Genomic DNA, 23900 nt, shown 5'->3' on the forward strand with positions numbered 1-23900 from the left:
TTTTTCATAATTTGGTGCAATACAGCATCAGGATGAGTTTTATATGTTCATGCTGTTTGTGTTCATTTTATTGTGACTGTGATACTACGCTGACCAGAGATATCTGGGAAGCAAGAGGCTGGTCGCCTGTCATTCACAGAGCAATAGTAAACATATTTGAGTTTGACTCAGCTGGTCCGTAACTGTCCAACATGGGGTGGCAGTGTTGCTTAGTAACCACAGCACATGACTGACCTTATCGGTACAGTCATAAAAATGTATGAAGTCCTTTTATTCATTTTCCTTCTCTCCTGTGCCCCCCACCTCCCCTCCACACACACACACACACACACACACACATAGATACACACAATTTAGATGAACACATCCACATCCTATGCATTGTTCTTGTGTGTGTGTGTGTGTGTGTGTGTGTGTGTGTGTGTGTGTGTGTGTGTGTGTGTGTGTGTGTGTGTGTGTGTGACTAAGAGAGCGAGGGAGAGCAGCAGGGTGGTAATGAAGGGCTCTACCTGACACATGCCACAGACTGCATCAAGCAGCATGAAGAGGGTGAGGTGGGGGAGAGCATCCAGTGACAGGAAAATCAGCAGCCAGGAGTCACACAGGAACACAGGAGAGGATTTCAATGAAACACTTTTATTATGCCTCTAAAGATATAAACATGCGAGGATGCAGATTTAACAAACAGAATGATATTTGGATTACATGTTGTGTAACCTATGATCTGGGGTGTTTTCGGTATCGCATCACTGTGATCTCCTTAGTTGACGTAAATCTGTCTAGTTTACAGTGTCTTAATCTGAGTTTAATCCCCAGAACATATTTATGGAACTGACAAAGTATTATGCAGTGGTGGCACTGAGCACGACGGGAGGGACGGGGGTTCCAGGAGCAGTGCTGATGATTCCACACAGGACGTTAAGCACCACGTCTGTCAGCTCATTGACACAGTATCACAGCGACTGGCTTTCTTGCAAAGTGCTGCTCTGTTGTTCCCACAGGGAGCACAGATGTTAGCCTTGCTGTCGCTGCCGTCGCCATCTTTTTGCCCTGACAACATCTGCACAGCTGTGTTGTCGGCTGCCACGTACAGGCGGGAACGCCACAACCCGCTCTTGAACTGTTGACAGCTAGGGGCAGGTCGGCACAGATGGCAGAAGGGGGTGTCAGGGGACTGGCACTGGGTGGAGGGGGGTGGCAGGTACAGACCGGGGCTCCCATCTGGCCTCGGTGCTGGCACTCTGCCCCAGGGCATCTTCAACGTTTACTCGACAGAAAGCCTGTCAGGAGTTGGAAGTCACCTTGCGCAAAACGTTGTACTCTCTGGGCGGTTTCACTGGAGTTGAAGAGGGGATGAGGGTGGTGGTGGTGGTGGGAGGGTGCAGCAGTCTGAGCTAATTTCACCAGACAGTGGAAGGAAAAGAACGGGAACTGACTAATTGATCCCAAGGCAGAGCTTGCCCAAGTTCTCGTCTGATTCTGCTCAGGTTATATGTTGCTGACACAACAATCGTGGGGGTTTCATCTAATTAGCTGTGTTTTGTCACATTATACTCAGGCAGACACCATAGAAGTTGAATATTTAATCATTCAAAGTGGCTTTGCTCTCTATATAAATAGAGAATCCATTCCCGTATGCATGGAAGAATGACTGCACATTGTCCTTGAGCCCATGTTTCTCCTGTATATTTTCTTCTTTACAATAAATTGTTGCTGTTCATAGTGTGCCTTGGGATTCAAATTAGGAATAGGAATAAAAATCAATCTGTTCTGTTCAACAAACAGACAGAAACAAGTTTTGTAGCACTCCTGTTGCATAGGGACAGAGGTGAACCCTGTACTGAATTATGTGGACAGCCAAATATCACCAAATCTGCCAGAATAATAAAAATGCTCAGTGGTCAGTGGTGCTCAGCATTCCAGAAAATGGTTGGTTTGGATATTGCAAGACAATTTTGAAGGCATTACCAGATATAACTGTAATAAGTTGCACCTGCAAGGGGTGTTTACCATTTATAATTAGTGACTGCAGTGATATTTATTTATGTTAAAATGATGTGAAAAACTATGTTGTTAGCTTTGTGCCTGAACTTTATTCAAGAAATGTATTAAAATGCAGTTTTCACATGAATAACTGTCAATATGCTTTTGGTTACTGGACACTTGTGTTTTGTTGACCGTGGCTTTGGTTACTCATTTAATGGGGTCCCACAGATCTGAATGCTGTATTTAGAGCTGCAACACTTAGTTGATTCATCTATTGACAAAAAAAGGTTTGGCAGCTATCTGAAATTGTTTTTTTCAAGTAAAAATTTCAATACATAATTTTTCAAGTAACAGTGCAAGATTCCCAGGTCTCAGCATCTCAAATATGAGTGATGCTCTTCTTCGCCAGTTACAACTGGTAAACTGAATATTTTTGAGTTGGAATGTTGTTTAAATGGAAAAAGCTATTGAACACATCACCTTGGCTGTATGAAAAATAATAATAGCATTTTTTAAAATGATTTAAAGCAAAATGATTAATCAAGAAAATCTTTTACAGATTAGTCAACAATGAAATTATTTGTTTCTTTTTTTATAGGAAGGCAAGTATTTAATTATTAACTTCCCATTGGTACAAGCTGATAATATTAATGATATGTAAAAAGTACTTTGTAGTAATTACACCGATTACAGATATACTGTAGAGCAAATAAGACTCCATTGTGTTTTACAGTCGGGCTCACTGAAAGCCCAAATAGGATGTTATTTTTCAGTAGTTCAGTTTTTCAAACACGAACTTGCTGCATGTTGGTTTTCATACTTTGATTTCACATAGTTTAAGGTTATAATGATAAGTGTTATTAGTAATAAAAGTTATGTCAGTATGTAATGTAAAGTATGTGTTTTTTAAAGATGTCACGATTTCAATTCTAAATCAAAAAATCGGTTGAAATGAGTCTTCAATTTCAATTGAAAGTTTGAGTCACAAAGTTTGAGTTGATCAGAGATCCTTTATTGATTTGCTGCTGAAGGTTTACTCATGACAGTTTTGAGAAACTGAACTTTGCAACCAATGAATTCCCTTTTTTTTATACAAATATATTTATTTATTTTTTGTTGACTCACCAAAGTGTTGTATTTTCTCTTTTAAACTTGCCGAATACTGATCTGCAAAAAGTCACCAGGATAAAGTTAAGCTGTTGTTGTAAAATGTCTCTTCTTTTTAAAGAAGAATTTGAGGATGTACATGACAGCTGTCAACCAGTGATCTGTTGATCTTTACAAATCTAGATGCAAGTCTCACAATAGCACAGCTGTCAGTGCTAAATTTAAATCGAATCAAACGGAATTGTGAAGAAGGGGAATCGGGCCACCCCAAGTATAACTGTTTTTAGGTTTGTCTTCTACCTTTATGGCTGCCAAGTGACGTTGCAGTTCTGAGTAAAGAATTAAGCTGCAGACCTCCCAATACCCTCCCCAACCTGCATCATCAGCCTGGAGAGGCCGACTGGGCAGACCTGCGGATCACAATGCCTGTTGACTGCAGCATGGGGCATCGCCCAGTGGGGGCTCTGGCTTTGACCTGGACTGGCTGTCCAGGGCACAGGGCCAACACAGAAGAAAAGCGCTTTACGGATGGAGCATGTGGTCAGGTCATCTCTACTCCTTCTCTTCACCCCCTTCACGGCTCCCCCTTAATCCCAGCCTGAAGCTCCCTCCCCTCTCCCTTCCTCCCTTCCTCCCTCCTCCTCCTCACCTCAACCCCCCCCCCGCATACAGCATATCGCGAGGAAATGCCAACAGATGCCCAGTGTCTAAGACAGGCATTATGTTCTTAGAGGATGTCCTGGTAATTCTGGTTTTTGCCAGGCTGCTGATTATTACCACGCTGTCTAGAAGTGGTGAGGAGAGGCAGCACAGAGGACAACAGGTAGCCATCTCTGCTGGCTTGGTCACGTGGTGCTGCAGTCTATGCAAAACAACATCTTCATGACCCAGAGGGGACATATGTCTGTTTGTAGTATATGACACAGTGATGGGATTAACATTCACAGAATAAACACATGCAGCTTGTTAGATAATTATAATGTTCAAGTCATTTTTATTAGTAATATTATCAATGGTACTGAGGGGATATCTAAATGGTATTCAGGGATATCTAAATGAGAACGCACCAACAGGAGCGTTTAGTGTTGTATTTTATAACATGTTACTCATCAAGAATTTAAAACCGGAGGAGCAGGACTTCATTTGCTATAAGAAAATGTGTCAATCATGGGGACTCGGGGAGAAAGTGGTTTGTCAGACCCTGAGGGGGCCACACTGACCTAAATACAAAATTGTCAACAGCAATCCTACACTGACCAACCAAAAGAGAACGCTGGGGACACAAACATTTAACTCTGCAAAGATGGCATCAGTTAAAATACCTCAACTGGGAATCTCCAAAGGCAATTTTAATGTTTCATAGGACAAATTCACCACCACGGTGAACTACAGCAGTACAGAAATACAGTTGATGCTTTGTGAATGCAAAATACAAGTGTTCATCTTCAGTAAATAAGACGGCCATGTTTTTAATGTACAAGGAGATCAGGTTATTGGTAACTAGCTGACTTATTTGTAAATCCTTTTGTTGTTCCTCTTGTTTACTTGTCTGAGGGGTTCACACAGATGTTTTTTCCTTATTGTTATTGACGTATGTTTTTTACATGAATGGTGTAAAGAGATTGTTAAGATTAAAGTTGAAGCCTTCCAGTAAAGAGGATTTCTCTCCATTGAGCTCATCAGTGGTGCTTGAGTTCATGGATTAGTCAGTGAGGGCTGATGCCACCATGTGGTCATGGCTGGTGTTGCTGCTGGAACGCAATTTAAATCCTGCTAGATCAGGACTGTTGTAATCAAGCTGTAATTTGCTGTGTCTTTACATTACATTAAAAAGGCATATATTCAAGTACTGTACCTCTGTGCAATTTTGAGGTACTAGTACTTTACTGGAGGATTTCCATCTGATGGATTTTATACTTGGACATTTCAGAGGGAAATTTCTTTTCATCGTCATCACGTTCGCAAAACCAGGGCTGTATCTGCAGTACTGTACCATCAGGTACACCAAGTTCATGTCATCAATAATATATAAGGAAGTTTAGGGGTTTTAATGATGTAAACGTTCTTCAAATGCATATCCTATATTACACATGTTGGGTTTTAAAAGGCTAGCTCTCATAAATTCACTCTAAATTTGATTGTTTTTAGTGTCCTTCTTCAGCATTACATACCTGGCAGCAGACCATAATTCAACTGACCATGATCCAAAACACAAACACATTTAAATTTACAAAGAACATTTTCACATTTCAGAAGCTGGGTCGAGAAATTGTTGGCATTCCTGTTCTAAACTGATTTTAATAATTACTCAATTGTCTGTGAATCGACTCAAAAAAGCTTTGGTTCAAGGAACTACAGCATTCAAATTCTGCTCACACATTAATGCATCAGTAATATATAGTAAGAGCATGTTTGTGCTAATATTGACTTTTAATTAAGTCCAAGATTTCTATACCTCTTCCACTACTGATAATAGACTAACATATTATATAATGAACAGAGAGTAAATGTGAATATGATAAAATTTAAGTGTGGATAAATTGTAATCTCTTGTCAGTGATAATCATTTGACAGGGACCCACCAATAATAACTAAAAACTAATAATTCCTGATAGGAAGCATTGATTTATATTTTCATCCTTGATAGACGTGATTTTAGTTGTTTACAGTGAAATTAGAGAAATTAGACTTGCAGATTATTGACAAAAAGAAATCAATGGAGATTTTCCTTCACCAACTCTAGCCAATATTCTGGACTTTTGTGGGTAGAATTTCCTATATGACCTTTGCTCTGAGTGTAAAAGCTGTGCACACAAGTACATGTGTTGTGAGCTGGGCTGCACCCGTAGCTCAATACTGGTTGACCTACAAAACCAGTGAGAGTGCTGATGTTCATCACAACCGCAGGACCCTGGTGTGTCGTAAAGACTCATGCTGATCTGAGAGTCTATGAGGCTTGACGCGTGACATCGACCTCACGAAAGAACAGGGGGGGAAAATAAACACATAACTGCCCAGTAACAAGGGCTCTCTCCTCATTGGCTGCTCAAGAATGTTGCATTGATCATACTCTTTGTGCAAAAATGACACATGTGGTTTTGATCCACGTACACACAGGCAGGATTACAGTGAAATGCTCATACACACAGCATCTTGTGAGTGTACATGCACGGTCTGAGGCTTAGATGTGCACCAACACACACACACACACACACACACACACACACACACACACACACACACACACACACACGCAATTACCCTCACACACATGCATGCAATTACACATACACACATCTCACATTCACACACTGACAAAGTACTGGTGAGAACTAGGGCAGAACCACACCAGTAAGCCTCTTTTTGACTTAAATATTCTCTGAGAATTCAGTTTTTTTCCCCACCCAAGATTAGCACTTAGCCCTAGTAACAGTGCTGTCATTTTGTTGTTACACATCACCCACCATGGTTCATACTTTATGTAAACACAGTGTCCTCTTCTATAATTGGCTGCCTTTTGCTACAACACACATTTTATGCTTTTAACCAAGAACATTGATTTTGGCTTAAATTTTCAATTACATGAACATTTTACAGTCAATCTCCACTAAAATATCTTAAGTGATGTTGACCATGACTGGGTGACAGCTCACAGAGTATTGAGAGGTTGGTTTTCAATTTTGATAAAAGGATTTTCAAAGCAAAATATTTGCTGTTAAACTACACTCAGGAAAATTATGATTTTCAGATTACAAAAAATGTTTTGTCCACAACATCAGACAAAATGTAGGGCTGCAACTTATTACTGATTAATAATAATTCATTAATATTCACATTAATTCATTAATAAAAAAATAAATAAATGCCTATTGCAACTTCCCAGAGCCCAAGCTGGCATCTTAAAATGTCTTAATTTGTTGTTATCTGTCATTTGACTAATAAATTAATCGACTAATGGTTTCAGCTCTGAAGAAATCACTTCCATTAATCTAACTTAAGAGCTTTAATGCCCCATAATCATCTTTATTTCTTACCCAAAGTATATTACACAGTACATGTTTGGGACATGTGACAGTAAACAGACAGCCATGATTCACAATGATAAATGACTATTGTGACCACATGTGATCCATGCAGGAGTTTTCAAGCCAAAAATTAAGGAAGACCAGGCACAAGGCATTTTATCACAAATATATTGATATCAGTGAGTTAAAAAAATCAAATCCATTTGGCCTCAGTGGATACTGGCTGACGGGCAGTACTACAGAATGTGGTTCTGCTGTATATTCTATTGCAATGACTACACTGCGGTCTGATGTTGAATGGACATCATTTGAAAATATATGCTCAGTGTGCATGTTTTTTGTCCTGCAGTGATAATCTATCAAGTTTCAAGATACAAAATAGAGTTTATAAAAATTATGTAACAAAAAATGCTTACTAAGCTGGGACCATAGTTAGCTCACCACAGTGTCCTGATTTGATTACATTATTTAAAACTATTTGATGGGGACCATAACTACGGAAGCCCTAAAGGGCCATGCATTCATACATTTTATTTTCTCCGTTTTCGATCACCGCGTCACATATCTTTCCAATCAAGGCCTGACACAGGCTGAAATAGCATTATGACTTGCTTTTACAGATAATATACACGTTAGTGTGCGCAATCTAAAAAGACGGTTAGCAAGGCTTCAGCTATATCGGTGGCGCAATCTAAGTGAGCCTGATGTCGTCATTAACTACATAGCTGACCAGCTACGAGGTCCCGGGCGTCTCCATGATCTCAGGCCTATCATATCATTATCTCGATATCACGAATCAATTATATCGTTATCTCTGGAAAACAAATTTTCGTTATCTCGAGATCTCGAGAAAATTATCCTGTTATCTCGGGAAAACGGCAGTTGTTATTTCGAGATAATAACTCGATATCTCAAGAAAACAAATGAAATTAACTCGTTATCACGGGAAAACAGAGGAAATAAAATGTATGAATGCATGACCCTTTAGGGCTTCCGTACATAACAACTTATATTCACATTATTTTTATAGAACTATTATACATTTACATTACCTTTAACCCATATTAAAGTCCCCCTCCACTCAAAACTGTGAAGTTATTGTGAGTTCACTGTGATGTTTGTGCTTCTCCTGTACAGAATGATGGATGCGCAGAGTTTGATACAAGACTGTTTTCACATTCATCTGCTAAATAAGGAACATATATCTGCACTCAATACATCTCACTTTAACACATCTATAACAGGTATAATTTTGTGACATCAAAACTAGTCGGAAAGCCAATAATGATCCAGTACACAACTTACACAAGTGTAATGTGCAAACTTAAAAACTTTCAGTACACAAACACTAGAAATGGACTTTACAGTGAAGTAGGAAACATCTTAATTTTGAAATGAACAATATTTATATTCATAGACTCTGGACTTAAGGAGAAAGTTAATGTTATTTTGAGAATTTTTCACTCGTTCAATTTCTTGATCATAAGATGCACAACGATGCGCACATTCTGCATCAATGCAGAGACAGAGCATAATCGGTAGATTGCCGCCTATGTGGATTGTTGATTTTCCAGCCTCGGCTGAACAATGCCAACGTAAAGTGGCTCTTAGACATTAGGTTAACGTTTATTATGTCAGGAGATATGTCGGAGGGAGGCAGGGATCAGCAGCTAGTAATAAAAAATGCACCTACTATTTTGAAAGAGGACAAATCAGGGCATATGCCAGATTTTGTGAATTTGCTGGGAAGCACAAACTGGATGAGAGACGCGTTTCTGCCTCATAATAATTACTAACTAATACAGGAAGCATCAAACTCTGAGAGATGTACATGCAGCAGAGTCATGTTTGTGATGCCTGCCTAGGAAGTGAACTGTCTTTGAGCTGCTATGTGAAATGTATAGTTTTGTAGATACCAGCATGCTTGATGCAGTGCAGACTAATTTATGTATGTTTCTGTAATGTTTATGTACTAAGGCGGGTCACACAGATACTGGCATTGAAAAGATGCGGTTTTTATAAAGTAGACTGTTGTAGTCTGATTGTTAAAAGGACTTTCTAAATAAAAAGGGACTTTGGAATTTACTAACTGCTGGTATTAAATGATGAAAAAGTAGCCATGTGCAGTAATAGATAAAACTGAGGATGAGATACATTGAAATGCATCAAGATGTATAAAAAAAATTGTGGTTCATTAGAATTGTGATCGAATGGAATCCTCGGGCCAGTAAAGATTCACATTTGTATTTGTTTGTGTATTTAAAAAAAACAGTAGTTACCTGGATGTAACTCCAGTTCTAACTGCTTCACTGTTGGTTACAACCTACGGTGAAGGCCACAGGGATGAGATGTACTTGCAACTGAGGCCAAACCAAACACCACAAGCTAAACACAGAAAATAACAGCCATCCACCGGCCAAGTGCCACCCGCCTGAGGGTGTCAGTTGGATTGCACCAATCTGGCAGAGCTGGGTGCCAGAATAAAACACCAGTCGATGCACCAAGCACCGAATGAGACATGGAACCAGCTGTCACATCTCTGAGATATGACTGCACCAAGGTCAAAATGGTAGACCCATAAGGCCATCTGGAGATCCCATTGAGAAACAACACGCCACGTGGGGGGCCTTAACCTGTGGGCCCCCTGTAAAAAGCGCTTCACGAGCAGGTGACGCCTAGCCATGAACCTGTCAAGGCCATCATGACCTGCTGCACATGAGGGAAAATCCTAAAACAATTTTACTCCAACACTTGTTGGTTAATGAAGCTTGCAGGAAACATCCTTTTCTCAGGGTGGCTGAGTGACAAAGGGAGACAAGAAAAAGTCAAACTTCAGGAAAACTTGCATGGTTCTTGTTCTACATGACTAATCTTCAGGAGAAGTCTGTCTTATATTGCAAATGTAGTCCGACCATGGGAGTTTGTTGTTTGTTAGTGACATGCAGGCAGTTTGTATTTTTAAAATGCACTTTCCAGGTAAAATTACCCCCATCATTTTATAATGATAAATTCTTTCAAAATAGAGCTATCCAAGTTATCTGAAGGAAACTCATGCATTTTTTCATATCACAATATTAAGCACAGAAAACCAAACTACTGCAACGTCAGATTTTACAGTATTGTGCAACCCTATGCTGCAGCTCCAAAAAATGAAAATCAATATGTGGTGGCCATTGTCGATGTTGTGGCAGGCCACCACCAAAAAATGAATACACGGGAAACCCTGAAAAATCATAAAATTATGTACCTAAACACCATGCAGACAAAATGCATCCCAACTATATATCATTACTGTGACAACTGCGATTTTTAAACAAAAACAAAAACTTTCATATTCCTCACATACACATATACATCGACCAGCATGGGCCTTCAGTGTCAATATGTTTGTTATAATTCTTAGAGGAGTCCTCATGGATTTTCACCCAACTTGGAAGGAGGATGGCTCTTGGCCGACAATAGACCAGAACTGACCCTATGAACTTTTGGTGCACGGATCCAGGAATTATTTCAGTATGTTTTTTTCACGTCACGTCACACACATGTCATTTTCATTATTTTCTCAGGGAATAATACATGGATCTTGATGAAAAAAAATATGGTTAATCAGTTATGGTTAATTTAACATTTAGAGTGATACAGGGCTATTCAGTTTGATATTAGATGAGGCTTGATTGAATTAAATAGGGCCTTGGCAGAGGTATGCACTCTACTGAGTCCCACTAGTCTCTATTTTGTCACGTTGTGGATACTGAAACCCTACTAACACAACCACTCAGCCAGTCTTCAGCTATAACAAATAAACTATTCCTTTCTATACCACCATACATGAAAAAACCCAAGGTTACAGTAACAAACAATGCTTAAGTAGACTTGTACAATGATCTTCTTCTTTAGTGTGTATTCCTCTTGAGTAAACGCAAGTTTATTCTGTAGGAGACGAATACAAATAAATAAATAAATAAAATAAACTTTAGAAAGGAAGGTTTTTAGTATGATGCTAATGACCATGCTCATGTTCCAGACAAGATACTAAGCACATCGCATAATGCACATAATGAGGCTTCTCTGGCACCTTAAAGACAACCAATGTGAATGCAGTAACTGACACCCACCACCAGACCAAGCAGGGGCTGTCCCACACTGAACAGGAACCTTCGGACCACCTCCATCTACAGGTTCTTGGAGCACAGATGTATCTGCTGAGCTTAGCGAGATTGGGTACTCAAAACAATATGCAGACCAACCAACAGAAGTTCAACACGCCAGAAGTGGGTCAAACATGTTAATGCAAGACTACTGAGCACCTCCCCTTTCATGTGCATTTTGCATGCAACTCTACAGCTACTCCTCAGCTGCAACAGAAACTGGAGAGCTAATTTGGGGATCTGGTGAAAGGACTGTTTGCTTAACACACCGGGGTTCCCTGGCCTTCCCATGCCTCATTTGAGAGGCAACAAGAAAAAAGGCAAATGGATGAAAGGCGGTCCCCACAGTTGGAGATGATGCACCAAGGGTCCTCTCGCTAAGCAGGCAGCTATTCAAATGAGTGGCTAATTGTGGCATCTGTTAACCCACTGAAGAGGTGTCACTGCAGTATCATGGGCCTGTTAATTGGTACAAACAGGTAGCAGATGTAGGCTCTGAGATTGAGCATCTGCCATTTAGTGAGCCAACCTCCACGAGCAGTGATTAGACAGCCAAGCTGATGGAGAGAGATCAAAGAGGAGAGGAGAGGAAACATTGATAGATGCAAAAGAGAAAGACAAACCACTGACTACATCCTCTATCAAGATAAGACATTTTGCTTACAAAAAACACATTCCAGGTTATTTGTGTCCCCTCATTTTTGCAAAAGTAATGTATAGATTTCTTCTCTTTTGTAATTATTTGTGCCATTATTGATTCATTGGTTGCAGAGAATCATAGAACCAGAAACAGGTAGACATATTACTTAAATTATTCTGTGATTATGAATCTTTGAACCGAATAAAACTCTACTACCAATTGCACAATACGCTTCTGAAATGCTCAAACACAGAGAGGTAGGTTTTCTCCATTTCTGCTGACCAGGAGTGAAAAGAAATGTACAGTACTCGTACAACAGAAGTCACTGCTCATAATCTTGATTTAAAATATTTTGTCTATGCTAATGTCGGTTAACTAATACTTGGTATGAGTTGTACAATGCCTTTATATTCTGACTAGCCTGTATGTACTCTCAAAATTTGCTTCACATAAAGAACATTTGACATTTACAGCAAAATTATGTTACTTTTTCACCTTAAAATAACAGCTTCAGAATTATTGTGATGGAACAGTGTCTTGTAACAGGGTGAATGGTGTCTCTGTCTCAGCCACTCAGCCCCCATCACTTGTTTCTGCACTATGTAACTTCAGTGAGAGAGTAGGATCACAGAGTACATACAATTTTTCAACACATGGCATTGTTATGACATAATGAGTTTTGTTTGTAGTTAGCACCTACATTACGTCTGACAAACTGTTACAGACCTGGGATTTGTTTTTCCGACGGTGAATCGCACAAAATGCCAATTTCTACATAATGTTGCTTGAACATTGGCTTCAGACTCTAGCTTTTTACATTAACATGTATTGGTTCTCAGTATTTGGGCATGTACAAAAACGTATCCTCTCCTGTCATACATATAACACAGGTACCTGGCTCACTCCTCAGTTCATCCTGGAACTGCTCTGACATTCCTTTCTGTCAGTGACGCTCTAGGTTCGTCTCTCCTGGATGGACCACTGCAGGGATCTTCCTCTTGGTTGGCTTGTCAAAATAAGCACTGATAATGAAAATGAAGTCACACAGGCTTAATTTTGTACTTACTCTTTAATTGGTTTTCTGCAAAATGTAAAAAAAAGTGTTAATTTTAATAGCCGCCGATGCATTTTCTCTGTCAATGTCATAAAAAGACTTAAAAGGCCCTACACTCCCATGGTTCAACCACACAGGTGTTTAAGAATTTGCTTGATTAAATATCTTTTCAGGGCAATGGAAGCATGTACGAACTGTGCTTAAAGAAACAGTTGACACAAAATTGAAAATTTAGTCATTAACTGCTCAGTCCCATGCTGATGGAAAGACGGGTGAAGCTTTGTAGTCCACAAAACATTTCTGGAGCTTCACAGCAAAACAGTGTCACAGCATTCTCCTAAACAACTGAAGCAAAGGGGGACTTGTTTTAAAATGTAAAAATACACTGAAAAAAAACAACAACAAAGACAAATGGCTTACAGCTGGTCCTGTGTTATTCTAAGTCTCTTGATGCCTAGAGATCCCAAATTGATTTAAAAAGATTTTATTTATACCCTTTTTTTTTTTTAAGAAGAAATCTTGCGGGTCGAGGTTGCAATTAGTGTCTTTTCAAATCAATTTGGGATGTAAGGTTTCCAGAGACTACAATTACAGCAGGCAAGTTGTATAGAGCCAGTCTTTCTTGGTGTTTTTTTGTTTTGTTTTGTTTTTTTCACATTATTTGTGACCAGATGCATCAGTTGTTGCGGACAGTGATGCATTACTGTTTGTTTTTGTTGTTTTTGTGAAGCTCCAAAATGTTTTGTGGACTGCGACAACTTCACCTGACTTTACATCAGCATGATTACAATTTTCAGTTTTGGGTGTACTTATCCTTTAACTGGCATCTCCCTTACTCACTAGCTACATCCAATAAGATGGGATACCTTTTAAACAGATTTACCAACACAGAGGACATTATTCTGACTTGACATGGCGTGTGAGCACATTGACTCTGGCTCTGTTCCATTTAGGTGTCCTGGTGAGACAAACTTGTGAGGCAGCTTAAACAGTGCCAATGAATTGAAACTTGTACAGCTAAATGGAACAGAGCCATCGTTAGTGTTCTTAGTCACACCTGTGCTTTTGCTACCAACATGTGTGTAAATGTCTGCTGTGAAGAAGGTGGTGTGTTGACACTGGGGATGATAGACCCTTTTCAAGGCAGACATTTTGACTCCTCAAAGCAGGAAAAGCCCAGGCGGTGACCAATTAAGAATGCAGCCATCCTCATAACACAACTTCAATGCATCATGTTTAATGAAAGTACTTACAACAGCCTTGAGCCACTGCTAGTACAGAACCAGGTGCTGCTACCACTTGCTTGTGTTTGGCTAGCTTGCTAACATACATATTCAAAAACTTTGTGCCAAGAAAACTCGCACAGTAAAGACATACAGCAACAAAAGTAGAGCAACTACCATTTCTCTAACACATAAGACGCAGTTTATATCACCAGCTCACCTGTAAGATGTGAAAATCATGTTTTAGTTTGACAGCAGTGACTTCAGCCTTTCCTCCTGAGCTCAGTCAGTTTGAGTGACCGCGGACACAGCTGCCTCACTCAGTACATTCTGCTCACAAAGCGACAGTGACACCTGCTGGTGATTTGCCAGTACTGCAGTCTGAGAATAGCACTGGTGATCCCTACAATACAATCTTACAATGAGGAAATAACCTACATCTAACACTCTTTCAGTATAAAAATCGTTGAAAACTCATATCTTGCATTTACATATATATTTTTTAAATTCAGGACAGGGGAAATGAGTAATAAAATGTTGCTGTTCATGAGTGTAAAATATCCTGGACTGCTGACAGGACTGCAGTAGGTTCGGAGTGAGGGTAATCACTATGGTTATTTTGTCAAACTACAAAATAAATAAATAAAAACTACATCCTGATGACAGTTTATTGCAAGGTTTGAATATCGATGATGACCATTAGGTGACTGTTGGTTGACTGATTTTATCAGAGCACACACAGCAAAACATATCCATGTGAGATACTTGCATACATGACTGCCTATATAATCAACCTAATATAGCTAATTTTTTTGGTGAAGCGTCCAATGCTGGGGGAATCCCGTGCCCTCGCATCAAGAGACACCCCTGTACCGTTAATTAATTGAGTATCTGAAAGTGTCAACATTTGTGGGTTAAATTTTAGTCTTTACATAGCTAGGAGAAGAAAAAAAACTTTCTTCTGAAACTCATCAGTCCATTTTTCTTCTAAGAAATGTAGCCTATTCCATTTGAGAAATTGCCAAGAAACTGGTTAGAGCCAGTTTGTGCTGTACTTTGTAGTAACCTACACATGCACCATTGTCTAAGATCTTCAGTTTTATGTGTCCCCTGTGAAATTACTGGGAAACAAAGACAACAACACACTAACCAAAACAATTTCAGTCCAAGTAGAGGTGAATGAAGGGGATTTATTTTATGCTCAATTCTTCTCTATTTTTCCTCAGCGCTGCCGAGATGGGAGCTGTCATCGGATCTCCCCCAGGAAGTCTCAGCAGGCTCGTTCTATGTCCATTATGTTGAACTGATCGGCTGCTAGCAGCAGCTCCTGAACATTGTCCTCCGTCACAGAGAGACTCAATGATGATCTGCATCATGTCAGGGGACAGGCCTGGGATGTTGAACACCTTTTTGTCTGGGGCTGACCAGCATGTGAAGAGAGCTCTGTGGGTCAGGATGAAAACACAGGAGAGGATTACTTGGAAACTAATCACACTGATTTATAACTATTTAATTGCAAGTGAGGCTTACAGTTTCAGTTCACCTATGTCATTTTGGGCAAATTGTTTGCTGTTAAACTGTACAACATCCTGCCTCTGTTACATGTCTTCTAGGTCAACTTGTTCTATCACAACTGCTCATGACTCAAACCAACTCATTCCTGATTGTGATTAGTCATGAACCTATCATTTTGTTTTCCTGCTTATTTAAACGGATATTAATTTATAATCTTTCCCCCTGATATCAGATTACTGACTCACCGGAAGTACGGGCTGCATTCATAGAGGATGATCTTGTGGACAGGAAACTCCACATCCTGGACTTTGATGACTGCATCACACAAGTGGCCTTCCAGGCGGAGATCATTAAACATGGTGTCTGGCTGGTGTGAAGTTGCGCCTCTGTCACTCATCTTGAGTTTAAGTTTGAAGATCTTTCCCTCAGTATCTAGGTTGGTTTGTCTTGAGTGTCTCAGCAGGTTTGATGAGTGAGGAGAGAAATCTCTACGCACATCATGATGGAATCATGAAGTCCTCATGACTACAGTCAGTTCAAACTGTGGAATGTTATGGTTACAGACATATGACCACTCAAACATGATTTAATTTGTAAATGTAGTTTTTATTTGAAACAGTCCAGTTGATCAGTGACTGGATAGTGTTTAATCAAAATGGCCTCTTAAGTGGGTTGAAGGAAGTTCACAGAACACATCATAAACATGGCTGTTTTGTATGTATACTAACACACACTGTAAAAAGTTGCACAATTTTATATGCAAAGTAGATAGTTTGTGTGTACTGTAATCACATTACATTAAGCAATTTAAGGACTCCTCCTCATGAGGTATAAACACTGTGTGGAACTGTGGAGTAACAAAAGTAATGTAATTACTTTTTACAGGGAGTAAATTAGTAAAGAAAATAAAACAAATGACTTTTTATAAAACGTAGTGTGTAATTCATTATTTCTTTTGAGTAACGACCCCAACACTGATCTTCAAACTGTTCTTCTAAATCAAATCAAATCAAATCAAATTTTATTTGTATAGCCCAAATTCACAAATCACAGCTTGCCTCAGAGGGCTTTACAATCTGTACAGAGACGACACCCTCTGTCCTTCGACCCTCGATTCGAGTGAGGAAAAACTTGCCCCCAAAAAAAGCCCTTTTAACAGGGAAAAAAAATGCGGAAGAAACCTCAGGGAGAGCCACAGAGGAGGGATCCCTCTCCCAGGACGGACAGACGTGCAATAGATGTCGCATGTACAGAGCAGATCAACGAGATCACAATGTATTCAATTATAAGCGATGGTTGACAGGAGTTAAAGTACATAAAGATGTATTACAGCAATAATAATGAAATGCACATGGAAATGTGATTACTAGTGATAACAGTAGTAGTGGTTAACGGTAAGGATAGTATGTAGTAATGCATTACAATAATAGTAGTGGAACGTATGTAACAGATGTGACTTATATTAGCGACAGTAGTGGTGGGTGTCAGGCAGGGTCATGGCAGTAGGCGCATCCACGATCCGGCAGGGTCATAGCAGTAGGCGCATCCACGATCAGGCAGGGCCATAGCAGTGGGCGCATCCACGATCAGGCAGGGCCATAGCAGTGGGCGCATCCACGATCCACGACCCGGGCGCGGCCAGGATCCATGGGAGCCTGTAGGACTAGAAAGCACAAGGACTCCGGGGAAGAAGTAAGTCAGTGACATGCAGAGGTGGGGCATGTATACAGGCATAATGTATACCTTCTCACAGAGGTCACCCAGTAAAATAAGTAATCAGTAATTTTACTCTGTACTTATTTTACTATACTTTTGCACTATACTATAAATACAATTTGTAATGCCATCCAACAGATCTGCCACAAATTCTAGATGAAGATGATAATGTTTTTGTTTAAACTTTCAGAAAGGTGTTAATTTGATATGTTACATAGATAATTGAGGTTATTTTTTAGGTTGTGGTTTGCAGTGAGGTCGGATTGCATTATATAAAAAGTTTAAAAATGTGTAATTTACTTTAATTTAGTCTAGTTCAAGTACACCCTCAGTAATACACATATTCTCAGGTATATAAAGGTGCAATGCGTAATAATTGGCCACCTGTTGAATTCTTACTCCAAACAAATAGGGGGCAGCATATCACTGAAGTAACCACTAAATGTTACAAAGGTAGTGGGTTGTACAAACGGATCAAACATGAAGATGTGACAGTTAATGATTTCCTAAAAAATGTTGGAGAAGTGATCATTTGTACAAAAATATAACAGGTGTGATTTTGAATAAAATACTACAAATGTGCTCATTCATACAAAACTGTCAAGAAGGATATTTACAGAAATATCAAAAATGTGATAACTCTGACTTTCAAATGTTGAAACAGATTGAGATGAACAGAAATAAATAATGTTGCATATTTAAATGTATCTGTGTTTCCTACCATGGGAAATCATTGTTAATTACTGTGAGGAATGGTTAACATTAACATGTGATCAGACAGTCTCTTCACATATACAAATATTTATTATCATTAATAATAATAATGATATTATCATTAACAGTGCAACTTAATGTTATTCAGGAAGTTTGTATCAAACAAGTAGCCCTTCGTATTACTCCATCCTCTTGAAGTAGCTCTCAGTTTCAAAAAGGTTGGTGACCCCTGCACTAGAGGAACTTCATGCCTCCCTCGTGGAGTCTATTTCTGACTGTTTGATCAGAAACATGCACACCAGTAGCCTGCCGGAGGTCATGCTGTAGGGCTCTGGCAGTGCTCCTCAGGTTCCTCCTTTCACGAAGGAGCAGATACCGGTCCTGTCACTGGCTTGATGCCCTTCTACTGCCCTGTCCAGCTCTCCTCCTGTAACGGCCGGTCTCCTGGTATCTCCTTCATGCTCTTGAGACTGTGCTGGGAGACACAGCAAACCTTCCTGCGACCACACCTATGGATGTGCCATCCTGGAGTAGCTGAACTACCTGTACAACCTGATTGGGCTGCAGGTACCGCCTCATGCTACCAGTCGTGACAAGGACACTAGATAAACACAAAACTAGAGAAGAGTCAGTCAGGAAGGATAAGGAGAGAGGAATTTCTGTGGCCACCACATGCAAAACCATTCCCTTTTTGGGGGTTGTCTTGCTTCTCCATTGCACGTGTTGTCATTTTCATTAGCACCAAAGCAGGTGAAATTGATTCACAATCACTTGTGCTTCATACATGGACAGACTGATATCCCTGAAGTTTAACTGACTTGATGATATGCTGTGACCATTAATTGTTCCATTAATGTCTCATTACGTACCTCACCAAATGAGCGGAGGCCTACCCACTGAAGAGCAAAACAGCAATCGAGGTGACAGATTGTATTCTTGATTTCTTACAAACTTGGTGCACTGAACGACAGTTAACAGACCAGGGTACAGTTTTGCAACAATGTACCGTAATGATGATGTATGTAATAGCGCTGTGTTCGACCATTTTAAACATGATGTGGCAGCTGGAGCTGTTTGTCATCTGGGACACTGGACACTCCATTGTAAGTAATCTCATATGTTAACAGATTTAGATACAAGCCATGGCACCATCGGGGGGTTGGCTGTAATTATTACTAATTGCATTTCCTTATATCAAGTATCTTTAGGAGAACAGAGCTTTGCACTTGGACCCATTTTGAGCCACACAGCAACAGATAAAAGACTGAAGAGAATGTTAACAGAGTAAGTAAAGTGTCAGCTTTAATATTCAAACAGCTCGGATACATATTGAGGGAGCAACAAAGCATATTGCACATTAACCAGTTTGACAGTAATCTGAGGTCTGTTTCCCTTCCAGATTGAGTGCACTACCTGCAGTATGTGATACCACTCTGTGTTGGCCATCCCTCCACACACAGGGAGACTATTTTTGTAAGGCATGTACACTGAAATAAAATCCTCCATTACTACTGATCGTTGTCGTCCTTCCTCAGTCACAGCAGTGGGTCACGCTAGCTACGGGGAAAGGTCTTGTGTTGCATCTTGGCTGTAAATTTGTAAAAGTTTTTGTTTAAACAACGCCTTGTTGCTCTAGTGGTCAAAGTAAATGATCTCATTATGGTCACAGGAACTGTCTAGCAGGTGCGGTAAACATTTCCATGGCAAGCTTCATCAATCAGACATTACTATTATACTTCAGGATTTTTATTTTTGTGGAATTTGGGGATAAAATAAATGACAGCGTTTTCTGCAAATTTGAGGAGGACTGATTGATCCTCATGGACTCGCCAAATTTAACTGCAAAACTTCACTGTAGGCTGAGTTTAATATATATTTATGTCAGGTTGTGTTGATTTTGGATCAAAAAGCAGGACTCTGACAAAAGGCTTGCAAAAGTTCAATGGATTTGTTGTTTTTAGTTTGAAGGCAGACTGGCAAGGCACTGGGTGAGGCAGACAGACAGGCAGGCAGAGATCTGAAGAGGGTAACGGACTCAAGGCAGTGGAGAGGAGTGGTTTGCAAACTGCACACATACAAAGAGAAACAGATGGGGGAGCTCAAGAGACACGAAGGCAGGGAAAAAACACAAAGAATCACAGGAGGCATGGCTGTGGCCATGATAAGTTTGGGTTAAGTTTGACCCGCACAATTTACAGCATGCACACGTTAGTTATCTTGAAGTTCATCTTCAAACAAGGAAGAGGGCACAAGCATTTCTTTTATTAAATGACTGGATAATCACCTTTATTTAAAAGGGTGACTTCCCAAAAGTGCTATTTTTTTACAAGGTATTTAAGAGTTGATCTCCCTTCCAACTCCTCATCACTTCCATTTGCCATCCATTTATCCTTTAGTTCCAGCTTTGATCCGGGCTTTCCCAGAGCTGATGATAAACATCTCGTTTCGGTACAAAGACCATCATCAGGTTATCATGTTGTTTAGTAAAAGTTTAACCAGATTGATGTGGCACAGAAAAAACATCACAAGGGAAAAATAAACACAACATAATTCAAAACATGGAGAAAAAAAGTGAAGTTACTGTCAGTCTATGGTGCACCTTCAGCTGCGTTTAAAGGTGTCCACAGATTGTAAGTCCGAAGGGATCCACAAAAGGTGATTGAGCTCAACCAGCTTTGGTCGTAGTGCTTCGTTTCCCGTAAAACTGACCTGAAAGGCCGGCTCAGTTCTGGGAAAACAAGTCTCATCAACTTGATGACTTCCTGGTCAAACGGTGGAGCGCTCTCAGGAACAATTGTGTTTCATTGTGTTTTTAATGTCTGTTTAAGTCTTTATAAATAAAAACAATATAACATCCAGTCCATCAATGTACAAACCCAAATTATTCTAACAACACGAACACCCAGATAATTCTAATTAGGAAGGAAACGTGGGTGTCTGCAATATTGTTTCCAAAGGTCACTGTTTCTACCCTTCAAGACATGAATACTGAAGAGTTTCATTCTGGGAGGAGTTTTCCAAAAGGTCTATTTTTAATGACATGAAATTCTGTTTGCATGTGTAAAAAAGAAAAAACATATTGAAAAAGCTTTGATTCAAGAACAGTGTACGTTTGGACAGGGCCTTAAAACTAACAGAAATACAAATGCTCTCTTTTCTATATCTTTCAAGGATCTAATCCATGCCTGCACTTATTTCTGTCCTTGTGCTGCTGCTGTAACATCAGACTTTATGTTGAGGGAACCTCGCAAAACCGGTGATAAAGGGATACACAGGTTATAGGTATATGGGTGATATTCACCCTCATCAAAGATGGTTTTCTTGAACCAAATACAAAGTGAACTCCTTTGAGTTACACATCACGTGCAGACATTGATAGTGCAGATTCATGCATGCTTAAATGTTTATTGTCAGTGACACAGTAACCTACCAATAAATATCGGTGAAGGAAAATGTACAAAGTGCAATTCCACAGTACTGATACTTGTCTAGAAAGGTGTGCCAATGTCATTAAGCTGCAAATATGACGCACAACAAGTGTGTTACATAGAGACAGGACTATGTCAACAGAGACTGACGAGGAAGTTTGTTGACTTGGAAGCAATAGTTAGAAACAAAGTCTAACTCAATTATTTTCATCATATTCCCCAGTCTTCCTCAGCAGATGGAGTTCATTCAGTTGTCATCATGTGAATATGTGAACACCAGGGTTGCCGCAGTGCTGCAACTTTCCCACCAGCTAAAAAGCCCATGACAACACCAGTAATATCACCCGATACACTGGCTTTTTTCCAAGAATAGAAGCTCACTATCTGCAGAGCTAATGCAAAGCGAACACTTCCTACTGCTTTGGCTTCACATCAAAAGCATTTAACTGGTGAAATGCCAGTTGACCTTTATTTCTAAGTGGGCCAGTCACAGAAAATGCGATGTGTTGAGTGAGTTTAGCGCCACAACCCTTCAAAATGTGTGTCTACAGAGCGAAACAACAGTTTTGTTTCAAGTTTGAGTAGTTTTATACAGTCTGGGTGTAACAGAACAAGAAAGAGCTCCAACTCCTCATCAAGGTAATGTCAACAAACCCCCTATTCCCTCATTAATGTTATCAGGTATCAAAGTCTGAAGGGATCCACGAAAGGTGATTGAGCTCAACCAGCTTTCGTTTTAGTGCTTCGTTACCCCTAAAACTGACCTGAAAGGCCGACTCAGTTCTAGGAAAACACCTCTCATCAACTTGACGACTTCCTGGTCAAATGGTGGAGCACTTTCAGGAACAAACTGACCCAGCTCAGGTGTGAGATGGCCTGCACTTTAAGGAAGCAGCCATTGTTGTGTCTTTTTTCCTTCATTGTTTTGTCTGTTTGTCTGTTTAAATCTTTATAAAGACAATATAACATCCAGTCCATCAATGTACAAACCCAAATTATTCCAATATAATAACACATACTCCCAGATAATTCTAATTAGGAAGGAAACGTGGGTGTCTGCAATATTGTTTCCAAAGGTCACTGTTTCTACCCTTCAAGACATGAATACTGAAGAGTTTCATTCTGGGACGAGTTTTCCAAAAGGTCTATTTTCAATGACATGAAATTCTGTTTGCATGTGTAAAAAAAACACACTGAAAAAGCTTTGTTTCAAGAACAGTGTACTTTTGGAGTTACACATCACGTGCAGACATTGATAGTGCAGATTCATGCATGCTTAAATGTTTATTGTCAGTGACACAGTAACCTACCAATAAATATTGTTGTAGTAAAATGTACAAAGTGCAATTTCACAGTACTGACACTTGTCTAGAAAGGTGTGCCAATGTAATTAAGCTGCAAATATGACGCACAACAAGTGTGTTACATAGAGACAGGACTATGTCAACAGAGACTGACAAGGAAGTTTGTTGACTTGGAAGCAATAGTTAGAAACAAAGTCTAACTCAATTATTTTCTGAAATTTCAATCATATTCCCCAGTCTTCCTCAGCAGATGGAGTTCATTCAGTTGTCATCATGTGAATATGTGAACACCAGGGTTGCCGCAGTGCTGCAACTTTCCCACCAGCTAATAAGCCCATGACAACACCAGTAATAACACCCGGAAGAAAAGCAACTCACTATCTGTAGAGCGCTGTGTTAATTTACTGCAAATGCAAACCGAAACATTTCCTACTGCTTTGGCTTCATATTAAAAGCATTAACCTGGTGAAATGCCAGTTGATCTTTATTTTAAAGTAGGCCAGTTACAGTAAATGTGATGTGCTGAGTGAGTTTAGGACCTCTATCTCTTCAAAATGCTACAGAGAAATACAACGGATTAGTTTGAAGTATGAGTAGTTTTATACAGTCTGGGAATAACGGAACAAGAAAGAGCTCCAACTCCTCAGCAAGGTAATGTCAACAAACCCACTATTCCTTCATTAACATTATCAGATATCAACGTTGGGTTCAAGTCCAAATAATGCAAAATATTGCAGAGTAAATAGGTGCAATTGCAGCGTCTGTCGTCCAAGTAGGTAGGCCTAATGATTAAAAAACTGCAAAAGGATGATGGTGGGCAAGTAATGTAATTGATGTGCAATTACATGTCTGCATGTCTGCAGTCATATAACTCCCGTAACTTCTTGCAAAAGAGGATCTGTATATGTATTACAGTAGTGTTGAGCAGAGTCAAACTTGAGCAGAGCAAAGGATGAATTGAAAGTCTTTGTGCAAAATTTGTTTTATTAAAACAAATAAATAACTTGATTTTGTTCAAATATAAACATTCAATCTGTACT

At 39.7% G+C, this 23900-nt stretch overlaps 1 long non-coding RNA gene across 1 annotated transcript; it reads right to left on the reverse strand.

Moving 5' to 3' along the window:
- Window positions 1-15353: 15353 nt before the first annotated feature.
- On the reverse strand, window positions 15354-16191 carry LOC311268927. Its single transcript, XR_014624030.1, has 2 exons — window positions 15944-16191; window positions 15354-15626 (listed from the first exon to the last, which is right to left on the reverse strand). It is a non-coding gene; the product is annotated as an uncharacterized lncRNA (long non-coding RNA).
- Window positions 16192-23900: the final 7709 nt, after the last annotated feature.

This window comes from Pagrus pagrus, assembly GCF_965226575.1.
Source record: "Pagrus pagrus genome assembly, chromosome: 14".
NCBI classification, from domain to species: Eukaryota; Metazoa; Chordata; class Actinopteri; order Spariformes; family Sparidae; genus Pagrus; species Pagrus pagrus.